The sequence below is a fragment of the Varanus komodoensis genome, unplaced genomic scaffold, assembly GCF_004798865.1.
Source record: "Varanus komodoensis strain SLA01 unplaced genomic scaffold, ASM479886v1 scaffold7_1, whole genome shotgun sequence".
Taxonomy (NCBI): domain Eukaryota; kingdom Metazoa; phylum Chordata; class Lepidosauria; order Squamata; family Varanidae; genus Varanus; species Varanus komodoensis.
The window spans coordinates 6,601,992-6,626,206 of NW_025336479.1; the positions used below are offsets into that span (position 1 = coordinate 6,601,992).

Sequence of the window (24,215 nt, forward strand, 5' to 3'; positions counted from 1 at the left end):
TCACAGAATGACCTCAAGGCAAAGTGTGTGGTTCAATTGTCTGACCAGGGCCAGCGGGTAGGAGCAGATTTAAGTGGCAGGAGGTTTAGGAGATTACCTGGAATACCAGGTTGATTGTATATGTGGGCCTGCCACAAGGCACCCAGCCAAACTCTATTCAACAGATGAAACAAGCTGTTCATGTTCACTTGTAAACCTGGGAATATTAATCAGTGTTGCCAGCATTGTGACCATATTTTTCTTCTTTTTAATTCATGAGAAACATGAGTCACATCATTAGTGTCTATTCAGCAGATACCATGAGTGATAAGAATCAGATCCCTGCATGCAAATACATTATCTTATCAGGAGAGGAGAAAAATAATGTAACAAATCAGACAAATGGACTAAATGAACAAATGGACTACAAACTCCCATGGCCCTCCCTCAGTGGTTGGTCACCTGGAACTGTAAGCGAGGCTGTTCAGAACTGCTTGTACATAAATGCTGTACTAGATCTTGTACTAGAAATATGGACTTGGGAAAACCTATCCAAATTTCCCTGCAAATGCAATCCCTCTACCTCCATACACACACACAGCCATTTGTCTGTTCTGGGACTGTAACATTTATAACATTTATACCAGAATCAGAATTCTTACTCACGCCCCAGGCCTAGCTAACCTCACCACAACATAGAGAATCCTTTTAAAAGTTCAAGAAAATGAAAGAACAGAAATACTACACTAGGTCAAGGCTGCTACTAATTATATTTTCATGAAATGCTAAAGAAATAACAGCATCAAAAGATGGGGCTTACATTTTCTACTCAAGAGGTTCATGAATTAAATTTTAGCAAGTTTATTCCTTATCTAGCAAGTATGCATGCTAGCAATGCTGATTCCTCTAGAAGACAGCCAGAGTAGCATAGTGGTTAGAGTGTTGGAATGGGTCTAAGGAGGTCCAGGCTCTAGTCCCCAAATGGCCATGAAACTCACCTTGGGTCAGTCATTGCCTCTCTGTCTAAGCTATCTCCCAGGATTTTTGTGAGAATAAAGTGTAGATGAAGAGGAAGATTAAGTCAGTTGCCCTGAGTTTCCTACAGGAAAAAGGTGTGATGAATATGAACAAATAAATAATGCTACCTACCCTCCAACACCAAAGGTTGGCATTCCTATGAACATTAGTTGCTGGAGAACATGGACAGGAGGGTGTTGCACTTATGAACTACCTGCAGATTTCCTGTGGACTGATGGTTGTCACTCTGTGAAATGAGACTAGATGGACTCCTGGTCTAATCCAACATGGCTCTTAAGTTTTTCTCATGGCTTTTCCTATTTTCTGCCTTTTAGCAAATGATGTACTAGAGTTTGCGGACTAATCTACCAGGGGCTGGGAAAGATGGAAGATAGTACTTCAAGTGATGGTTTTTAGATAGTATTTTTAAAAGTTATAAACCTGTGATTGTGTGATTTCAGAAAACTAGAATGTGAGACGATATCAACTATTCTAAGATAAGGTTATTTTACAGTTATGTATTTTGCACTACAATTTTGCAGATTCTTGCCATTCTCAAGAAATTCTGCTCCATTCCATGCTACAGAGTGCCAAACGCTAAGATTGAGAGATGAGCAAAGGGCCTGATGTTCACATCCTCCCTTCTAGTATCAAGTACGAGTTTATTTTGCCACAGAATATACTCAACCCTTTAAAACAACAGTGGTACCTTAACTACAGTGGTACCTCAGCTCACAAACACCTCGGTTCATGGCCAAATCGGGTTGCAAACAAAAATGTCATAAAAATATTTACTCAGGTCATGAACTCCGCATTGGCTGGCAACCGAGATCGCGGCCATCTCCCCTCCCCCCTGAATGGGGAGAGGGCCACGATCGTGCTGGAGGTGGGGGGGGGGGGTGGCCGAGATCAGGCCCATCTTTCCTGCATGAGCGCACCTGTAATTGCACCTGGCTTTCCTGCACGAGCGCAACCACGCTCTCAGCCATCTCCCCCCTCCAGCACAATCATGCCCGTCTCCCCCCCAAAGCGTGCCCGTGTTCCTGCCCATCTTTCCCCTTGCAGCACACCGGGATGATGGACGGGTGCAGGCATGATGGGAACAACCTGGTCGTGCTTGGAGGGGGTGGGGAGATGGCCATGCTCCTGCTCGGGGTGGGGTGGGGAGAGATGGCCGTGATCTTTGTTGTTCTTTGTCACTTTGCTTCACATTTTTCTGATTTAAAAAAAAGTTACAGAATGGATTAACCTTATTTACATAGAACCTTATGGGGAAATTTAACTTGGCTCACGACCAATTTGGGTCACAACCAGAGTCCTGGAATGGATTAAGTTCATTAGCCAAGGTACCACTGTATATAAGCCAATCCCTACAACCCTAGTGTACAAGGGGAAAAAGTGTAAAATCTAAGTCTGGGTCTATACAGGTTTAAAGCGGGGGGGGGGGGACCAATGACTGAAATTAAAAATAACTGAAAAACTACAGTCTTGATGCAAAGCAATTTAAAATGTGACACTGACACTTGGCAAGGATTCCAAGAAATAATACAGAATGTGGTTTGGTACTGCACAATAATACATTGCTGTGAGCAGAGCCGGCTGGTGCCGGAGGTCAGACTAGATGGCCCAGGAGACCTCTTCTGACTCGCTCTGTTTTCTATGTTTCTATATTTTATTTTTCAAATGGTTTCTTTCCGTTTCAGAAAATGGAACTACTATCAGTTACTGTTCACAATCTAATCCAAATATCTGTTGGACTGGGTTTTTAATGATGAAACAGAATTTCATTCCACGTTATATTTAGAAAAAAGAAGAGGCCACAGAAAACAAATCTCTACAGCCTACTCAGGTTTCCCCATCTTAGGGTGTTACTGATTGTTTAAGTGTTCAAATATAGCAGAACTAATTGGACCACATATAAAAGGCCCTTCTTTCCAAGGGATAGTTGCTCACAAGTTAATATTCTGCACATTTTCTAGGGCTTTTAAAAGATTTCTATTTTATAAGTCAATCCTTAAAAATGTTAAATATATTTAAGAGAAAACCAAACAGTGTGGGCTTTTGATTTTGTCCCTGAAAAGCTGCACTATGAGATTATTTTTGTAACACTGTTACATGCACATACATTCTATATAGATATATTAATAAAATTAAGTCCTTTAAAAGAATATTTGTTTATTTAGGATGAGTATAAGAGCCTTCCTTCCTTACTTAGTCTCTATGTGTAGAGCAAGTTGGGAGTTATAAAGTCCTTTTCCTGTCTAAATATGCACAGGATTACAAACTTAAAGAATTTCTTTCCTACCCTCCTTCCAACATTTCTTTAACACTCATAGTTGTGTTCCCTAGAAAGTATATCATTAAATGGAAGTCCTGGTTTGTAGTCTATTGCAAGTCTGGTCAACTTCTGGATTCCAGGGGCTCTTGGGTCCAGCTACTACTAGATAAAAAGGGTACTTCAGAACTGGAGCTGGTACACAAGCTCATGACATGTCTTTCAACTTCTATGGGGAAGCTGGAACATGTTAAGCCTCTGCCACAATGACTGCACTGACAAAATGTCATTGCCCTCACTTAAGATGCCTTCAAAGCCCTTTAAGGTCAGAATCAACATACCTCTGAAAACATTTATCTCCATTCACATGAGAATCCTCACAGAAGAGAAAAAGTCATCATGGTCAGAAGCAGGGACTCATGATATTTACCCCAAGACTGGTGAACAGCTCACTGGTGATTGTGATTTTCTTGCTGTTGGAAGTGGTTCTTGTCTGCCTTGATTTTTTGTTTGTTCTTTAATTGCAAGTTCTTTACGTGATGGTTTTTATGATTATTGTTATTTGCCTCAAGTAGAAAGAACTTGCACAATGAAAAATAAAATGAACTGGTTTCAAGCTGTTAGAATATATGCTTGTATGAAAGGTTCTGAGTGCGGCACCAGTGGTGCTGCACGTGTGTGTGAGAGAGAAAGAGAATTGGGATGAAAGATGGATCAGGGCTGTGGAATGATGAGAAGGCCTTCTATGTTCAGCCACATTTGGGGGCATGCAGTGCAACTGCCTACTAAAAATGTTAATCAGCCTGCAGTGTATACTCGTGTGAATATTTGTGTATGTATATTTCTGAAATTCCACATTTAGAACCTTCGAAAGAACACTGGAATTAGGCACTCTCACTCTGTCTCACACACATGAATGCATGCCATGATTAAGATACTGACGATATAGAAGCCAGAGAAGAAGTTGCAGTGGAAAGTCAATTAATGAAGTTGTAAACCTGACAGTGTTGCTAAAATATGAGCTTTATAGCAAATGCAGCAAGCTGGCAGATGTCTTTTTATTCAAGTGCATTTTTGTGTCTGCACTTTCAAAATAAGATTCCAGTATGTCATATATAAACATCATGTAACATAAGCAAATACTAGACCTATCTGAAATGTTGAATCCACATGGCTTTGTAACCTTAACAAGGAAACATCTGCAAATGCAGAGAACAGGTTAGGATTATCAATTTTCAAACACATTCAACAAATCCAGGCCGTCCTCCCTGTCACTTTAGCCCCTTTCCTCTAATTTGGTAAAATAAGGTCTGTTTGACTTGCAACAATTTATGCTCATTTTGTTTAGACTCATCTCTCACCACTTTCAATCATGTTTTGTGTGTTTTCTTAAGTAATCATTCCCACCATAAAACTAATATTTCAGAATGTTATTGCCTAGTATGGCATAAAGAAAAATCATCATAGCAGAGAACAGTACTTTACACCGATGATTCTTTGACTGTAGTCCAACTAAGATTTCAAAATACATTTAATATAGTTTCTGTCTGTTACTTAGAAAACCGATTTCCAGTTAATTTCAGGTACCAAAAGACAAGACTTTACACTAGTTGTGTGTGCATATGAGATATGCAAACATGTTTTAATAGTTGCAAACTCTTTCTTACCTAAGAATGACTTGCAAAATGGTTTGCAATTTTTAAAAACCATTACTTTTCATTAAGACTTATACGTGAAACACTAAAAGCTAAAGGTACTTCCAGACAGACGGCTTCTAGGGCTACCAAGCAAAAGGCCATTCCATCTGTTACCCCCCCCCCCGCCACCCCATTAATTATCTGCTGTAAGAAAGAAGATGGAGACAGCAGTGGGAAATCATGGAATGATTATGAATGAAAGATGGCATACAGGGTCCCAGAAGTAAAACTCTGTGAATAAGGCAGAGCAACAGCATGATGAAAACCTTGTCTGGAATCATCTTCTGTGGCTCTGCATTTAAAAAGATTTATATTAAGACCATTCTACAGTTTAGCTAGATCAGTAAATTCCAGACAATTATTTTACTGACAGGTTTCTTTATTGTAATTCAGTGGGCAAGTTCACACGGCATGACAAAAAGCTACACAGTGTGAGTTGTTTGTGAAATTCCCAATTTCTTCCCCTCAAGTCTTCCCGTGGGGATCCCATAGGACTTTGTGGCAGGACCCACATTGTTTCACACTCCCCTTGCTGACCACGAGCACTTTCTCATTCATGGTGGCATTTCTCCTCCCCCTCCCCATCATTTTTGGGGGGGGGGATTATTTTTCAGGGACATGCACAAGTCCAATTAATTTAAAAGATACAAAAAAAAATGTTGTACATATTTGGGGCTGATTTTTTTAAAAGATGGTAAACCAGTGACCGCACCTCCAATGTGCTGACTGGGTGCCTTAGAAGGAGTGTGACTGGTTCTCAACATAAAGAGTAAAGAGCATTGATCTCTGGAGGAAAGTGTGGAAAGAAAGGTTGGAGGAAGATGCAACATGTGAAAAAGGCTTGCAGTCAGCAAGAGGAGATCGAGCCAGCGACAGTAATTACCCTGTGCTGCTTGTGAAGTAGAGTAGCTGGTCCGGGCCAGTACATGAGCAATGGCTTTTTGCTGCTCTTGCCAAGCAACTTGATTACTATCTTTCTGGAACCAAAAAAGGGTTGGTAGGCCAGGTCTGAATGCCACAACTACCTGTCATGTGTCCAAGAAATCCTAGTATAAACCATGGACTGTCAGGGTAGCTTTTTGTGCTCAAACAAGGCACCCTATTGAAGCAGCCCAGGTTTGCACAAGAGGACAGGCCACCCATGATGTGTTGCTGTGTTGTGCAAACCCTAACGATCTCTTTAACTGACATTCGATAAGCCTATTTACTGACATGGGAAACAGCAGCATTCCAATGCTATAGTCTTTTAGGCAGCAATCCTTTGCACATTTATCCTTTGCATTCCTTACTGTACTAAGCAGGAAAGGACGAATATGCCTGTAATTTTTTAAAAAATGGCAGCTTTGGCAACCTCAAGAGAATAAAGCTCTCAATGAAGTTTGGAAGAAAGCTACCACCAATCTTTAACTGTTAAAACTGCTGCAATGAGCCGTAGAAGCAGTGTACCACGGAGTCCGCACTGAAAGTGGCCCAGCAGAAATGATACTATAATGAGAAATGCCAGGGGACCATTGCTTATTGCAGCTCCAATCCTTGAAGGAACAGGAAAGTTGTTTTTTTTAACAATTAAAGACTGACTGTCTACAGTTCCCTGCTGCCCAGGCTTCTACACATCAAAGCTCCTTGAAAAATGTAAGAAATTTCTTCCAGCTTCCAACTGTTGGGAGCAACTTCTGTCTCACAAAAAGTCTAATGTCAAAACCCAACCCAACTCAACCCAACCCTTCTGGGCCTAATATTTCTGCCTAGTACTACAATGAACACAGAGGGAGTTATCACTGGGTAAACATACTGTAGCAAAGCTTGTGCTACATGTCCGTTTGGAAGCCAGAGCAAACCATGCCAACATCACTCCTCCAATCTCTTCTCACAATTATTAACCACTATTTTAAGTCGTGTTTACAAAATTATCTAAATACATGGATCATTTAATGAAACAAAATGTAAGCATCCTTCAGATTCTGAGCCATCTTCACAATTCAAGGAACTGAAAAGCAGGGTACAAATAAGCAGGGTTTATTTTCAAATAAACACTACACAGAAAAGGCCTCCCCTGCAAGCAAAGGCAAAATCAGGGCAAATATGTGGAGCCTCCATATCCAGAGGGTGCGTACGTCTGAAGTCCAGAAAGTAAGCACAAGTGACCCATGTATATGTGTGAGCTTTGCAGAGATGTCTGGTGGGCCTCTGCTGGAAGCAGAATGCAGAGCGAAATTAGAATGCAGAGTTTGGTCTAGTCTAACAGTCTTTATGTTCCAGTATTCTAAAGATGAAGGCTGGCTGGAATAATAAAAAATGTCATTCTACTGGAAGCATTTGCACAGCCTGGAAGAGCACTATATTTCTGTCACTACAAGATCAACAGAGCTTGCAAGAGACAGGAATGACATGTCTAAGCTTGCACACTTACTGCTGTCAAGATACTTTGATTGTGAACAGAAATTTCCCCACTGTTTCAAATTTGGGCCTCCCATAACAAAAGATTGTGACTTGTGCCAAAGCGTTCAATGTGGGAAAATGGGAACTAGGATGAGACCAACTAATCAAATGCTTCAACTTTTCACCTAAAGTAAGATTTGTAGCAGCTTGGTCCCCAGAGACAGAAGATTGATTATTGCACTGTTGGCTAGCCAAGTGTAAGTTTAAAAAGACTTCGCTAGAGCTAAAAAAAATGAAATCACATGTGGTTTACTAAAACAGGATTCCTGCTTTCACATTTGACAGTTACGGCTGCCTCTCCTTTGGATCTTAATTTGGCAGGATAGAATGTCCAACTCATTAATCATTGTTGAAACTTAACTCTAACTACAAAAGAGCTATGTAAAAGAGCATAACACTTGCATTCTGGCTAATGGGCAAGGTAGTAATTTAGTAAATAAATAAACGTGAACTGGGTGAGTTTGAGTTCTTTGATAACTATCAACATTATTAATATACAATATCATTTCAAGTATGCATTTCAACTTATGCAAATCAATCTGATCAACACTCTGTTCAATGTGTAAGCACCCAGAGGTTGATTTTTTGCAGTGAAAACTGGACAGAGGATGACTGTGCATAATATTTGAGGAGCAATCATCCGTACTGAACAAATGGATGAACTGAACAACATATTCATGCCTTGCGTTCAACCGAATACTTGCCCAACACCAAGTGAATAAAAAGCATTTACAAACAGATGGAATAATGAATTGTATATAAAATATATTATAACAGGTCTCCAAGATATGGAGCTGCCTTACCCAAAAATTGACTCATAGCCTGACTCATTCACACTACTACTGTTTCTGTCATCAAATCAGTCACTGGACAAAGGGAGGACAAATCATTGTACTTGTACCAGAAGCATTAAAAAATCATACAGTGATAAGAGAAATAGGAAAGTGAGTTGAATCAAGCCATTTCAGTCTTATCCTTTGATAGCACTTTGAGAGGGCACCAAGGAAAAGGACTTGATTTTTTAAAATAATGTCTGAAAGCATTTGTTTTTTGCTACCTTTATATAAGAAGACTGGGGCACAAAGATACAAGAGAAGCTTGATTCTATACCCACTCAATATACACCGTAAACTTCAAAAATCAGATATGAATTAACTCAGGGAAGCATTTGATGGTGGACTAGTTCTGTTGGAAGGAATTAACAAGAGGTTATTAAAATTGAACATTTTAGATTAATGACTAACCTTTGTTCTTAAAATAAATGTACCAATTATTATACATTATTACCTGCAATCCTGTGCCCTATTATAATTCCGTCTTATTTCAGTTTTAGTGAAGCACACACATAACAGGACACAACATGGGAATACAGCTCATACTGTGTGATACCATCACACAGGCAACATTATTTTGTACCCATCATACTGAAAGTTCCACTGCTACAAAGCCATTTAGCTTCTTTACTTCTTTTAATGTAATCCAGAGACCAGGTGGTAATTCTTTATTGTCTACTCAGAGCGCTTTCTCTGTGAAGCCTATGAAACATTTTGAAATGTTTTAATGGAAATAAGTTTGACTTAGGCAAAACAATCTCCTGAAATCAAGAGCTAAAAGCATCTGTAAATTTTTATGACTAATGATTTCAAATCCTCTCTAATTATGACAAGAGAAGTTTAAAGGGAGGAATAATAAGTCAAAAATAAAGGTGTTGATGATTACTGCTGGGAATAATTAATTGGATCTCAAGAGTTGAATGAACATTCATTTCTTCATGTCTGCAAGTGCAGTCAGTCCCTTTCATAGCAGTTTAGCACTTCATCACCATGGCGGGTGTCACTGCTTGGAAATTCTTCATAAATAAATGCAGCCAATTGGAACAGCCAGTCCACATGAAATTTCAGCAGTGTCTGGAAACCAAGAGCTATAATGTTTACTGCACCTCCAGTTAACAATGGAATGTTGGATTTAATGCAAAAAGGCCTTTTGGTATAGCCACAAACTGACAAGATCTTCAGCTTTGGAACTTAACTGTTGCCGAAATCTTTTGACATATGTTAGTTAATCAGTCTTTATAGTATTCCCAGAAGGAAAAGTTAATGCAGAAAGTTACAAATGTTGCACAGTATTCCAAGACTATAGTGGAAACTCTAGCACCTTCTTCTAGCCTCCTGTAAAAAGCTAGATCTACCCCTTTAAATACATGTACACACGTGCATGCGAGTGTATCAGGGCTCCCAACGCCTCAAGTTCAAAGGGCTCCTTAAAATTATCCTTCACTGGAAAAAATGCGTCAAGAACATAAGAATGTAAGACCCATTATATTCAGTTGAGGTTTAAATATATTACTTCTGGAAAAAATGTAATCAACCAACACTGAGGACTACACTGGATCAATTGTTCTTGTGACAGCCAGGTATAGGGAGTGCTAGATACTCTCCTCCCAATCAGAGATAATTGAAGACATGCCCACACTCAGGAATGTCACCCTTTAAGCTTTCATGCTACAAACAGCAAAGCCATTCATCAACTTATTGGGGCAAAAGGAGTACAGGACCAAGGTGATTATTCTGATCACAATGTAATTATATGTATTCGGAAGTTGGAAAACAAATAGTTGTTATAGTCCTTTATTGCCCCACACAGCACTTTTCAGAGTGCAGAACAGGCACACTGTATAATAACCCCCACCTACCCCGCCACATATTTGCAAGGGCTCCTGTTTCAGAAAGACGACTTGCTGTACCTTTATGTGCCTCTTAAAGCTGTTTTTCACTTGTATCCTTGAAACTGAAGCAAAACAGTTTCATGCTTATCCAAACACAAAATGCTGTCTCCACTGAACGCCTGTTACACATATTATGGGTAAAGTTCCCAAAATATGAATCTGTAGGAAATATGAATAGGTGGCAAGCCTATATATACCACATACCTCAATTCTCAAACCTACTTAGTATCTTAGCTCCCACCCAAGGAATTTTGAAGCCCCAAACCAGAACCTGAACATGGATGATAAAGGGGCTTTTAAGTTCTAGACTGGTACCCCTGCACTTACTCAAGAGTAAAAATGAAAGGAAAAAGCAGTAGCTACCAGCTATGATTTTAAACCTGTTTTGGTCCTGAGTTCCCTTGTTCAATAAGCACTTCTATGAAAAGTTGAAATTCTTCACAAAAGACAGTTCAGCATATTTCCAAAACTTCAACACCCACAAATCTTTAGGGAAACCTGGTCTTTGGTTTCAGACAGGGTCAGTTTTGTAGTATAGATGTTTTCTAAGAAAACAGCTACGCACTTGTTCGTTTTTAATAGCATAGTACTGATCAGGGTCATATGTGAATTCTATGCACCGTGCTCTCATGGAATTGCAAGTGCTGCTTCATATAGGGACTACCATCACATAATCTCCTTTTGGGTGGCTATTATAAATATGTGATGCTTTCAACAGCTGTATGAAGTAAATGAAGTATTATTTTAATTGACTCATCCAAAGGGACCATCCCTTTGCATGGATGACAAATTCATCCATAAAAATCTCAAGGATGAAGCTTTTCAGGTTGCAAAGCAAGTATATATCTTTGCCTGAAACCAGATAGTAAGCACTGTCAGTAAAGTGGACAGCACTGGGCTACAGCTTCGTATGTTCAGAGGAACACATCAAAATGGCCACCAGACAAACACTGCACTGTTCTGGAAGCCTTATAACAGGGGAGCACAAACTCTGTATCACATGCCTGCTGGAGTGTGGACAGCTGCATATGTGCACAAAAGCACATACACACATATTCACATACAACTCACTCACACGAGAAGGCAAACAAGCCCGTGCTCTTTCCATGATGTATGGATTTTTGCCTGTACTTGCTGGTCAGATGATCACATGGTTTTCCTGGCAGCATGTTTCTCTGCTCTCTGCTCTGTCCTCCTGGTCTCACTACACATCCCAGGAATACCCAAAAAAAAATCCCTGTCCTTTCCCTATTCTTGCCTATGGACTGCAGCAGCCTCCTCCAGACTGGTCCACTGCAGGTCTGAGGCAGGTTCCCCCCTTCCATGTGTAAGAAACATAGAAATAAAGAGAGTCAGAAGGGGCCTTCCGGGCCATCTAGTCTGACCCCCGGCTCCAGCCGGCTCCGCTCACGACATACCTACCATGTGCATGTCCACACTATCTTTGAACACTCTCACCGATGGGGCCTCAATGACCTCTTGTGGAAGCCCATTCCACACCCTCGGGGTCCTAGCTGTCAGGAAGTACTTTCTGGCATCCAAATGGAACCTTGGCTCCCTGAGCTTTGCTCTGTTGGAGTGCATCCTGCCTTCCTCTGCAGGAGAGAACAGGTCTCTGCCCATCTTCGTGTGACATCCCCTCACATACCTGTATGTCACCAACATATTCCCTCCGAGTCGCCTCTTCTCCAGGCTGAAGAGACCTAGTTCCCTCAGTCTCGCCTCCCTGCAAACCGGCCACCAAACTTGTGGCCCTACGCTGCACTGACTCTAACCTGGCTATATCCTTCCTGTAATGAGGGGCCCAAAAATGAACACAATACTCCAGTTGCGGGCGCACCAGAGTCGTATAGAGTGGTAGTAATACCTCTCTCGATCTAAAAGCCACACTTCTGGTTATGCAACCAAGAGTGGTGTTCGCCCTCTTGACCACCACATCACACTGCTGACTCATGTTTAGCCTGCAGTCAACCAGCACCCCGAGAACTCTGCTCTCCAGCCACTTGTCTCCTAACTGTACTTATGACACTCATTCCTATGCCCCAAGTGCAAGACCTTGCACTTATCCACATTGAATGCCATCCTGTTGTCTCCTGCCCACTTCCATAGTCTGTCCAGATCCTTTTGGATCTGGAGTACCTGCTCCTCAGCTGTGGCCACTGCCCCAGTTTTAGTATCATCTGCGAATTTGATCAGCAGACTGTTCACCCCTTCTTCCATGTCGTTGATGAAGAGATTAAACAGGATTGGCCCCAGGACAGAGCCCTAGGGGACCCCACTTGTCACTGGCTGCCATCCCGTTGAATCCCCACTAATGGTTACCCTCTGCTTTCGGTCAGTCAACCATGCCCTAATCCATCGGACAGTGCTTTGGTGTATCCCAAAACACCTCAGTTTCTCCACCAGGATATCATGGAGCACTTTGTCAAAGGCCTTGTTGAAATCCAGGTATACCACATCCACTGCATCCCCTCCATCTAGCCATCTCAAAACCTTGTTGTAGAATTCCACAAGGTTTGTCTGGCAGGACCTGTTTTTGTGGAAGCCGTGTTGTGTGGCTGCCAGCCTCCCTTCCCTATCTAGCATCACTAGATCTCTCTCTATTATGAGCCTTTCCATTGTTTTTCCTGCAATGGACGTATGGCTAAGTGGTCTGCAATTCCCCATGTCCCTTCTACTACACTTTTTGAAAATTGGGACCACTGATGCCACCCTCCAGTCCTCTGGAACTTCACCCATTCTCCACGAGGTCTCAAAAATGGAGGCCAGCGGGCGTGAGAGAACCCCTGCCAACTCTCTAAGTACTCTCGGGTGTAACCTGTCAGGGTCTGGCGCCTTTGTAATGTCCAATGCCCTGAGAAGCCCCTCGACTTCAAGGGGGCTGACTCTAATCTGTGCCCCTAGGTCCCTGGCCTCATCTAATCTCCTATGAGTTCAGGATGTGGGCAGCAGGATGTGAGATGAATGCACCAGGACCCAGGACCCAGGCAACTGGAACCAAGATGAAGTCAGTCCAGTGCTCAAGAACGAGTTCAGTAACAATTCCAAGTTGCAGTCCAAAACAGCCCAAGGTCAGAACCAGAAGTATACGGTGAAGCAACGCAAGGTGCAGTCCAATAAGCAAAACATAGAAGGCCAGGCTCAGGAACTGGTAAGGCATCACAACAAGGAGCAGGTACCTTGGAGCAGGAGCTGGCAAGATCCAACATGCAGAGAAGGGCTTCAGACACTGGAGACCAGTGTTGCTGAGGCAGCTCCTGGAGGCAAGAGTCAGCTCTTAATTAGCTCTCCCCTCTGGGTTTCCAGGTGGTGCTCATGAGGACCATGGCTGTTGCAGTAGAGCCTGGGACCAATCTTGCAACTACCAACAGATGGAACCCTGGAGCTGCCCAGATCCTGACCCACTGTCCCAAATGTACCTGCATGTTGGAGGTGCTTCCCAACTGCTTCAGCCCCCACAGACATTTTTATTAAATGAAAATAAATAGTTCTGCAATGATCCCCCCGTTTATCTGTGTTTCCATGCTATATCTCTACTTTCAAAGACAACAAGGAGATGGATTCTTCATTTGGCCAATGCAAATAAAGTGAGCAATGCCATTTGTTGCTAGAGAGGGTAGTAAGCTAGAAGTGGCCATATCCACAGCCACTCTTTCAGGGGATTCCATGGTGTTTCCATATCAGCAATGGTAAAATGGTGTTCCTAGATCCAGACAACCAGAGAAGAGACAGTGAAACATGGAAATCTTAGAAAAGACCACTTTTCCCCCTGTGGTTTCAGAAAACTAATTCTACCACTCAGGTACTATGGAACAGAGTCCAAACACCTCAACAGACCCAACACAGCAAGTTTTCATGGCTTGTCCTGTTGTGTGAGCCTGCATTTTGTTTCTCTTTTACACATTACATGAAAAACCTCAGTTTAGGACAAAAACTGCAATGCATCACATCAGTCAAGGGCCAGGAAGCCCCTTGGCCCTTGTTTCACACACACAAACTAAGCCTTCTAATATATACCCACACTCACCTCTTCCTCCATTCACTCATAGCTTTAGTCCATCCCTTTGCCACTGAAATACAAAGCAAGAGTAAGATGCCCAAGGAAGGAGCTCCTGGATTCTTGCCACCTGAAGCACCTGCTGAAGCAGCCAGGAGCCTTCAACAACTGCAGAAAGCTGTAGGAAAGAGGTTTTTATGGCAAGAACCACAGAGCCTGTATGTGGAGTATTCTTATTTCAGAACTGGTAAATGGAGCAAGTCTCATGAACTGCCAGAAAGGGCTTGGGGAAGCCACTTGCAGCCCACAGACCAAATATTTTTAACCTCTGCTCTAAAACAAGGGAACCCTTCTAAGTCTCACACCTGAAAACTAAAGCAACAAGAAATGTATTTCTGATCAAAATGCTTAGAACTCAGAAATCAAATAAAGTGAGGTCCAGAGTTGTTAGGGGCAATCATTTCAAAGCCATATAATGATCCCTGTGCAGTAATATGCCTTCATATGCATATATGCTGTATCCTTGCAGCTGAGGAGTGGTGATTTGTTGGGATGAAGGAACAGTCCAGACCTACATGATTCCTGCAGGGGATGTGTTTTTCTAACTGTGCTTCCCTACCTCAATACCTCTTGTCCATATCTTCACTGTCTGTATTACAGAATATAAGTTTGGCAGAGAGCCAGTGTGGTGCAGTGGTTAAGAGCATGGGACTGGGACTCAGGCGATCTGGGTTCTAGTCCCCACTCAGCCATGGAGCCAACTGGGTGACTTTGGGCAGGTCACAGACTCTCAGCCCAACCTACCTCACAGGGTTGCTGTTGTGGGGATAAGATGTTAGAGGAGATGTAAGCTGCCTTGAGCCCTTTGTAGGAAAAAGGCAGGATATAAATTGAAAAATAAATAAACAAACAAACAAACAAAAGGCTAAGAAGTTGAATTTTACATCAGGAAGTCTCTAGCTTATGTCAAATTTTTACCATAAACTCATTTGGTGGCTCGTGAGAAAGCCATTCATTCACTCCTTGCTTGGCACTATACCTTCATCATAGGAATACTGATTCTGACCAACCTTTCAAGACCATGGTAGGAGCTGCAAAAATGTATGCACGAAAGGTGTATTGAACACTGGAGAGCAGATGAAGATAATGATGGCAAAGATCATAGTCCAATACAGATTTAGGTATTCTTAAATCCACCAAGTTGGATTGTGTTGGACTGCAGCCACAATGTGTGAGCACTACTGAGGAACAAAACCATTCAGTCTGATCAGCTTTAAGTTGAGGGGAAGGAAACTATTTTCTGAGTAGCTTTTTTGGACTAGAATTTACAGCATAAAAAGTATTCCCCCAGATGCACAGAGCAGAGACAAGAGATAATGCTGGCCAAATCTCTAAGGAGGGAAAGCTGGGCAGTAATTCAGAAACATTTGATCCAGCTTCCGTTAAATATCTTTCTGGATTTAAGCTTCAGTTAAAGATCTTTCTGAATGTTTGCTTCATTGTTCTAACACAAGCAGGCAAAGATTCAGTGATGCATAACACTGTTATATCAGTCAGCAACCAGATTTATACTGAGGCCAGATCCTGCAGCAGCTCAGTGGGCCAAGGTCTAGGTTGATGGGTCCAATCATGATCTAAAAATGTTGAACAGTTTGACAGGTAAGAAATGGGCTGATTCACTGCCAATTACATTTCCATTAAAATAAGTTATAAAACCCCGATACTCTATACTTCACAACTGGCACATTTTCTGCACATATGTCCACCACATTTTCCAGCCTCTTGAATAAAAATAGATCCAATTACTATGATTCAACAAGATTTGGTGAAACTATTTAATTTACTAGCCTAGCACAAAAACAGACCCCAGAACACCAACTTTAGTTCTATATTAAAAATCCTGCAATCCAAGGCATGACAACCAAAAATTACTGCTATATTCTGGGCAAGTAAATGCTATTACACTCTTTATTGCAATGCAAAAATACCATTTATAGTAGCAACCTCAAAGGGCAGTGGAATAGACATTATCCATCAGTGTGTCCCTCAGCATTCACTATCCTTATCCACACCAAAGGGAACAGTCAAGATTTGCAAAATGTCCAGCTACCTAGGTGCCCTCCCCTTCAGCACACAAAATATGAAGCATGGTCAGGGCTTCCTCCAACACGTCAGGTAGCAGACATCTTGGAGGAAACAGTATTTTTCTTAAAGTACAGGCAGGCAAATTTTTGGGCCACAGACATATTTGACTATTGGGTCACTGCTTTGGGCAGCACCCCAAAATGGCTGCCATTGGAGACAATGGAAAGAATAAGTCCAAAGGAATGACCTCAAGGCAGAGGTGGAGTCTGAGCCCCAGAACATTAAGCAAGTGCTTGGAAGTCATAGTTTGTAGCACAGACAGAGTCCTATCTCACAGCAATCCTACCTGCTCTTATTTGTCCATTTATTAATTTTAAAGGGAGATGTAGGATGCCTTGGGAGGTGCCAAGAAAGCTGACTGTAGGCATAATGTCTATGGGCACTATGTTGCCTTCCCATGTCCTAAGGTCACCAAAGAACCTTTGTCGAGCAACAGCAGGTAAAACCACCTTTGTGGAATCGTCCTCTAAAAACTGGAAAATGAACATTTTCCATTATTGCCACCACCAGGGGTCTTCATAAGTAGCTGTTGCCCTAAAATATGTATCTAATATATGTATATCTAATCTATACATACACATGTGAAAATAGATATGTACATGCTGCAATTCCCAATTATCCACAAAGGTCTAATTTCCCATAAATCCTAGTTCTCCAAAAGATTTTGCATAATTTTAGGCTAATCAGAAAATAAATTAAATTGTGCCATGTACCTTTTATAAGTATTACTCATCATAAATACTTATGACAATAAAGAAATATATTAGAATTATAAACTGAGGCCATTACACACATTGGAGATTAAGACAGAAAACCACACACCTACCTTTTAACTGTTAATGTTAAACGGCTGAGCCTTGTGCTAAAGAAGGAAACTCTGGCAACACCTTATTTGGAATAGGTGTTTTATAAATGGGTGGATAAAATGTGTCTCAAAACTCCTTGGACAGAACCAGATTAAAGACACTAGCTTATTCTAAAGACATTCACACTGACAACCAATGCCAAAAAGTTCACAAGCTGCAGTGACGTCCATTCATACCGCACCCACAACTTCCCCACAAAGCTCTTCTTCAGATTGTCACATATCAAAGGCATGCTGAAACATCCCCACAACTGGAAAAAGTAAAAAGGCAGAGTTCTTGATCAGAGGAACTGATCAGCCTATTCAGCAGAATGCCCATTACTTCCTTTGAATATCTGCCTGCTCAGATTGTGACCTGATCGTGAGATTCTGGTTGACTTCTATCCCTCAGCTGTATCACCTTGTTTCCTTGCTTTACTGGGTTGAAGAATCTGGGCAAGCTTCATGTTGCACAGGCTGGGAAGAAAAGTGTTCTCCTCTCAAGCATGACTGAACAAACACACTTTCCAAATCTCATGCCTAGGGCATAGAAGAACAGATGAAGTGGCAATATCTACCCGGATTGCAGAGGGTAGAAAAGCATGGCTGAATACAATGCTCATAAAAAATAGCCTGCTAGACTAAAAAGTACCAAATTAACATACCAGGAGAATCACTAGACTATTAACTTTATTTATTTAAGAAAATAATACAATTAAACATTCAACTGAAACTAAAAACAAATTTAAAATAATCCAGTCTTAAAAGCTAAAAAAGCAGCATTTTAATACATGAATTATCAAAACATCTCCCTAGCCACCACTATGAATTGTACCACCTCACCTATATTTATGTGAATGTGGGCAGTATGTTGTGTGCAAAGAGCTGAATCCAAACTGACCTCTCTGTCCCTCCCTTTCTGTAAAGCTTCTGACTCCACCCTCAGGATGGCTCTGCTGCTTGAGAGCCAGGCAGGAGGAATTCCAGAGACCCTCTAATGGGGCAGCACAGTTCTCTCATTGCCTCCTTAGCAGATGAGGACCAGGTCTTTCATCTGCTCCCCCTCCCTGCTAGAAAACCCTTCCACCCCTTCCAAAACAGGCAGATTCTCACATTCTGTCTGAGAAACTTCACTGGGAAACCTTGAATCAGTGAACTCCTGCTCTCCCCCATGCCCTTCTCCTCAGAACCATACAAATCTATCCAGACAGTCTATATAATGAGGGAGAGACAAGTCCACTCTCTACACAGAGGACATGCGAGAACATGTACCCTTTCATTTAATCAAGGGTATGTGTGCTTTAAGCTATGTGATTTCCAGCTGACTTATCTGAGTTGTCTCGGGGCTTTTATGGCTGTGTGAAAACTGCCTGCCTTCACCCATCATATGTTGAGCTGAGCCTGGATTAACATGTCAGTGCCCCTGCAAATGTTCACGCATTTACAATTGCATGCAATAAGCCAATCTAGGTCACATGGCAGGAGAAAGCAGCAGCTTTTGTTTAGATGGCTCATCCCACGGCAGCGGAGAAGTGGCGGTAAAATTCAGCAGGACAGTCTACCATAGGCTTCCACAATCATGTGACAGTGTTGCTCTGTCACTGCAGCTGCAAACACCTGAGCCTACTGCACTTTATCACCAAACTATAAGCCCTTGTCTAGGATGCATGAGAAGGTTTGACTGAGTCTATGGCTACACTGGCACCTATTACTTCTAAAACTGTTTTGAGCTATATATGTAGTTGCTCATAACCAGTGCAATGAAGGCCGGGGGGAGGCACTTAGATGATACTGATTTAGGGCCAATGTAGAATCACAGAATAGTAGAGTTGGAAGGGGCCATGAAGGCCATTGAGTCCAAGCCCCTGCTGTTGTAAGACACCAACCCACTCAGATGACCATCCAGTTTTGCTTTGAATGTTTCTAGTGTGGAAGAACCCACCACCTCTCTAGGCAGGTGGATCTGTCATATTGCTTGGACAGTGAGTAAGCTTTTCCTGATGTCCAGTCTGAATTTGGGTTGTCCCAACTAGAATTGACTATTTCATGTCCTACACTCTGGCATCAAGAAGAGATTTTGACCTTCCTCTTCGAGGTACGTATAGAGGGATATCATGTACAGTTATAATTAATGTTTCTTCTCTAATGTGTGCATCAAGGTATAGTCAGTGCTTTTAAATAAAAAGTAGCCTTGACGCAGACCCCTCAGCCACACCACTTGAGGGGGCGATAAGCCTGGTTTCTCACTGAAACCTCCCTCAGCTAATAGCACCTAGGAGGGAAAAAGTTAACCCTCCTCTCCCTAATCTGGACTGGGGCTTCTCTGGGATGGTTTTGGTGAGCACATACCAAACCTTTAAGTGTACCAGTTCAACCACGCTAAGCAAGAAGGAGCGGTGGCACAGTGGCTTAATGACACTGGATGTCTGCTGCCGACCAAAAATGGCCAACACTCCAGCAGTTCAAGCTCAGGACCGCATGACGGTCATTCGCCTCTAGTTCCTGCCTACTCAGCAGGTTGAAAGCACGTAATACTATGAGTAGATAAATGGGTACCATTCCAGTGGGAAAAGCTAGCTGCATTCATGAGGAGAGCAGGGGCCAGCATTGGACATGCATGGACACCAAGGCAAGGTGTGATTAGTGGAAGAAGCACAGATGAGCTGACAACCTGAACACCAGCGGGTCTGCATGTGTGTGGGGCTAGTTTCCCCCTGTGGTGCACACTGGATAAGCATGCAAGTGCGAACAGAATGAATGAGCAATTGCAGGCAGCCAAACATCTACTCTGTATTAGCACTGTAGACTCTTGGCTAATTGTTCCATTGTCATATGCTAAATAAATAAAAGAAAAACCATGCTACTGCAGTAAAGCAAGCAGCGGCAACTTGTGGGGACTAGTGAAAAACAAAATCCTTCCTGGAACCCTGTGAGAGCAGCACCTCCTGCAGCCATTGAAGTTTCTGCCATCACAAAACCCTACTGATTCTGCTGGGAAACAAGGCACGCAGGAGGTGTTTTCCAATGGCATTGGGCATATGCCAGACAACCAAACTGCTGTTTTGCAGGCTGTTGGGAACCTCACTTTGCAGAGATACAAGGCACCCAAAAGGAGCCATCTACACACTCTGTTCTTGCATAGAATCAGTTCTGCTGCTTGATAACAAGGCATGCAAGGAGCAAGCATGCGCCCTACCCACATGCCTTGCTTCCAAGCAGAATCCCCAAGATTGCAACTGCAACGACAGTGGCTGCAGCAGAATACAGGCTGCCCACCCTGCTCTAAAGTGTTATTTGGCCCCAGGTATTGTGGGAATCAATAAAGATTCAATGCACTGATTTCTAAGAGACAAGGCAAGGAAGAAGAGCTCGGTTAAATTGCCACTCTAGCTCCTACATGCCCCTTTCACAAGTCAGAAAGTCTGCACTATGGAGCCTTATCTTGGGAATATTTTCATAGCTTCAGGTTGTATCATAAGGAAAAGCAGTGGGTGGATATTGGTTTATGCAGAAAAGTATGTGACTGTGCCCTCAAGCTAATTATATGATAATTACACATGTGGGCTTGTTAAAACCTGTAATGAATCTAACTAAATGTTACTAATATGGGTTTTAAAAAAATGTAGCTTAAGGAGTGTCAAAAGGGAGGTGAGTGTTGGTTTTACCTTTTGAGTTTCCGGTTCACCCAGGTTGCCTTGTACGTTGGGACATTCCCAGGGCCAGTAGCTGGGATTCCTGCCTTGGGGGATAAAGGAATGCCATTTTCCCATACTCCCAGAGCCAAGGCAGGTACAAGAAGGAACTGTGGCAACTTGCAAATAGCAATTAAACAAACTGCCTGAAACAAATGAAACAAAAGGCGGTTCTTAAAGGTTACATAAACCACTTCCCACAAAAGGTTCTGACTGGTTAATTTCTGTTTTCACATTAACTACAAGTTCATAACCAGAAGCAGCATTAATATATCATAAGGCTTGGGGAGTAACAATCTGCGGCCTCACATCTCTGTTGGAGAAAAAAAAAGGTAAAAGAACAGATACAATTTTCCTCCCCTGGAATAACATTTTGCCAGTCTCACTCAGTATTGTTAATGATGGGTCTGACTATGTGGAAACTAAAATATACACTCAGAACAAATGGTTCTATCGGCTTTCTTTCTGTTTCATACAGTGCCTTTCCTCACCTTGCTAATGTAGCTGAACGAAGCTATACTTAAGCATGCTCCAAAGTATCTTTCGACTAAGACTATATTCTCTACTCAAGTGCAGTAAGAAGCAGCAAACTGAACAAGAAGTAATAAAGCTGTAGGGAAAGCAAGTACTACAGCAACATCCAGAATGATTTTTTTCTTCTTATCCACTTTCCCTCAGCACAGATTTATATTACCTGTTAAACATACATTGATTAGGTTGCTGTGATATCTGAAATGGTCATTTTAAATTTACAAATTTCTCCCAAAAATACAGCACTGGTATTTAACAATGGACAGTCAATTTTACACATTTTCATGAGAATGTTTAAAATTGGTTTAATTTCCCCATTGTCAAGGGGTGTCCAATATTAAAACAGTTACAAGCATAGGCAAGCAAAGGGGGGTTGAAACAGGTCTTAGTAGCATTACTTTGCAAACTGCAAAGCACAAAGGCTTATGCACTTCTTTTTCCTTAGCTTGCTAGACAACATAACTCAAAACGAACTTTATGAAGAGTAACCTTATGAGATTACCACTTAATTTCTATGTAACAGTTTAGCACCATAATTAGTTCGACCGATTTTAACTTTCTTTTCTACTCTAAAAGCTTAAACATATTCTAACATGCTTACAGCCTCTGTGACTGAGAAGGCTAAACATTTAAATACACAGGTAAGTATTCAGATCTTTACATGAAAACATAAAAACATCTATAAACAGGTAGCTAAGCCTATTATCTTCAAACAGTTCCCATTACAGAAATACATACTATGTCATTCAGATTCTAACATCACAGAGAGCATGCCCTTTAATAAGGTATTCCCATGCCTCTAGCATAGGTGACTATGGGAGTGAGGCTGCCTTCTACTTCACAGATTCCTTTTGCCTTCCAGTAATCTATTCTGTAGGGTAAACAAATTGTGGGAATTATCTGGGGGGTGGGGGAGCAATAATTCCTACATTTAAATGTCACCAAAAGCATATCACTGACTCCCACTAACCAATCAGACATGAATTTCCTTTCTCCCCACACCCCTGTAATGGAAGTTGCAAAACAAGGTGAGGGCCGCTCAGTTTCTGTCTGCAGGGTATATAAGCCCAGGCAAACTGTGATCAGCTCACTGATGATTTAGAGCGATTGCTACCTTGGCTGAAGAGATTACATGACACACCTTTCTTAAACAAGTCATGTTCATTAGCTTCATACATATTTATTTCTTAAGCTGTATTAAATGCAACCTTACCTTAACAATACTTACACATAAATTATAGACCTATACTGATTTCTTCTATTCTTAACATGTATATCTGTGTTTATCTATCCATATGTAGACAGTTGATTTCCTGGAATATTCTGTAGTTTCCTGATTCAAATCCAGTTATTCTATTATTTACAAGACAATTTAACGTTGATCTGCACAGGAATCTGCACTGACCAAAAGTCCACTTATACTGATATTCTAAGTTACGTAATGTTTATAGCTATAGCACATACAGTTTCAGTCAACTCTGGGCTATTTATTATGTACTTACAGTATTTATATATAATGTCTGTCATTTGGAACAAGTCTAGGCTACTTTCGATATATGTTAAAATAATGACTGTGTAGTTATTATTCAGCAGTGTTGGGACTTGTGTCGAGTGACTCTCTCCGAAGTCCAATTCAAGTTGTGCCATTGACTCGACTTGGGAGCAATGAATGAGTGACTCCACTCAACTCAACTCACGATTTCTACACGTTTTACAATAGATATCCTGGGGTGATCTTTCGCAGAAGGCATCTGCAACAGGCTGGAAGGCAGACATGAACACAGCAGAAATGGTGGGAGGACAAGAGTTTCAAGGGGGCGGGGCAAGAAAGGGAGGAGGGCATGGCGATAGGGGGAAGGCAAGGCTTCAGTTCTTTCGGTCATGAGGAAGCAGTGGCAGGGAGCAAGATTCAAGGGGTGAGGGCAGGATAGGGAGGAGCGGTTGCGATGGGGAAAGGCAAGGCAAGGATTCAGTGCTACTTTTTGGCAGGAGTGAGGTGGTGGGAGGGAGGGACAAGAGGGCAAGGGCAGGGAGAGGGTGTTGCAATATAGTGGGGAGGTTCCGGCTCTTTTTGGTGCCCCTTGTCTTCCTTGGCAGGAAGCGCAACAGGAAGTGCTTCTCCCGCCTGCTGCCTCTGCCCAGTTCCACACACTGACAGGGAGGAACGAACAACTTAAATAAATCACTTGTGGGGGTGGGGGGTGCCTCCAAAAGTGGGGATGTCCTGCATACCCCGCTAGGGCACTGCATCACCTACAATCATCCAGAGATCACTGTTCTTCTCTTAAGTTGTTTCTTGAGACATGAACACATCACTGTTATACAGTATTTAAAAATCTATTAAAATGTCTAGATGGTTTGCCCTTAGGAAAGAATTGCTTCAGTCCTTTGACTAAGCATGTTTTGATACTTCTTAGTTGTTTAATTGTAGCTGCAGTTCCAGAATCTTAAGGGCCTTCAATCACTGAAGGAAAACAGATGATTCTAATCACATTAGTCTAAATGTTCAGAGAACCACCAACTTCCATTAACTTTAAAAAGAGAGCGAGACACAACACTTAAACTGTGAACTCCCCATCAGACCGTGCCCCCCCCATGTGCACATAGACAAGCAAGACACAGACACACACGCAAACACACAGAGAGATACACACACACGGCCTTCCTGAGCAGCATTTCTAATCCACTCTCTTAGGTGAAATCTGTAGACTGGAATACAAACAATTACAAAATTATGATTTCATTTTGCAGCCTTAAAATATCACTGAAATGACTCCTTATTCTCAAAAAGCCTCTGAAATGGGGAAACCTGTTCTTTCTATCTTTGGAGGCAGGGGGACAGCCAAAACTTTGGATTAACCTCTTTCTCTGGGA

The 24,215-nt window shown here is 41.9% G+C and overlaps 1 protein-coding gene across 4 annotated transcripts in view; it reads right to left on the bottom strand.

Moving 5' to 3' along the window:
• B3GNTL1 (UDP-GlcNAc:betaGal beta-1,3-N-acetylglucosaminyltransferase like 1) overlaps positions 1-24,215 on the bottom strand; it is a 251,318-nt gene that overhangs the window by 42,885 nt on the left and 184,218 nt on the right. The window lies entirely within an intron of this gene.